Below are 1,393 nucleotides of genomic sequence, written 5' to 3' on the forward strand. Positions count from 1 at the left end.
TGAATCATTGGGTGGTCGCGTCATCCCGAGACTTGAGTAAGGATCTCCCCAGTTTTGGGGGTCTTTCAGCACCACCTCTGCCCGGCAACACACACTTTTCTTTGTTTATTTTTTTGTTTTGTTTTGTTTTGTTTTTCCAGACAGAGTTTCTCTGTGTAGGCCTGGCTGTCCTGGAACTCACTCTGTAGACCAGGCTGGCCTCGAACTCAGAAATCTGCCTGCCTCTGCCTCCCAAGCGCTGGGATTAAAGGCATTCTACACCACTGCCAGGTGGTAACACACACTTTTAATCCAAGGGAGAGGCAGGTAGATGGATGGGATGAGTTCCAGGACAGTCAAGGCAACACAGAGAAACTCTGTCTAGAAAAAACAAAAAAAATAAAATAAAATAAAATAAAAAATAGAGTCCAGGCTTAACAGGTTACTGGTCTGGTGCTGTTGAGATGGCTCAAAGGTTGAGAGTGACAAGGAAAATTAAGTTTGAGACTTGTGCTGGCTAATGAGAAAATTGCAGGTTTGAAAAAAACACAGTGGACCAAGGTCGAGCATGTCCAAATTGGCCTGGGCAGGGGCAGGCAAGCTGTTGGGACATTCTGGGAACTAGCAGGCCGGGAAGATGTGGAGGAGAAAGCATGCAAAGATACGTCCGGGTGGGCCCTGGCACAACCCAACTGAGTAATGGGTCATCTGGTCCTCTTAGATATGGTTGTTTAAGGTCAGCCAGATGCTCTGTTGACTCAGATTAACACTCTTAGAAATTTTCCACCCTGATCTGCATGTACACTAGCTGATTATTTGAATTAGCCAATCATGTATAGCCACACCAATTCCTTTGTTCCCTCAGACCTTTTCCCTGTATAAACCCCTAACCCCTAAGCCTTGTGGTCAATTCCTCTGTCTCCTGCATGAGATATTTGTCGGCCCGGAGCTCCAATATTAAACTGCCTCATGTGTTTACATCAAGATGGTCTCTCGTGATTCCTTGGGTGCATGCCCTCCCCGATTTGAGTGGGGGCCTCCCCACAGGGGTCTTTCAAGAGCACTCACTGACTGTTCTTTCAAAGGTCCTGAGTTTGATTCCCAGCAACCACATGGTGGCTTATAACCATCCATCATGAGATCTGGTGCTCTCTTCTGGCTGGCAAGCATACAAACAGGCAGAGCACTATATACATAATAAATAAACAAATTAATTAATAAATCTTTTTAAAAATTACTGATTTGTCATAGGTTCCAGTTAGTCTTTATCTGGTCCCCAGAGACAATCATGTTGCTCATTAATGGGTATGATAGAGCTTGCAACCAATCCCATCACTCAGAGAGCAAAGATAAGAGGATCAAGAGTTCAAAGTCAGCCTGGACCACATAGCAGGCTCTATCTCAAAAAAAAAAA

This window comes from Mastomys coucha, unplaced genomic scaffold (assembly GCF_008632895.1).
Source record: "Mastomys coucha isolate ucsf_1 unplaced genomic scaffold, UCSF_Mcou_1 pScaffold21, whole genome shotgun sequence".
Lineage (NCBI taxonomy): Eukaryota > Metazoa > Chordata > Mammalia > Rodentia > Muridae > Mastomys > Mastomys coucha.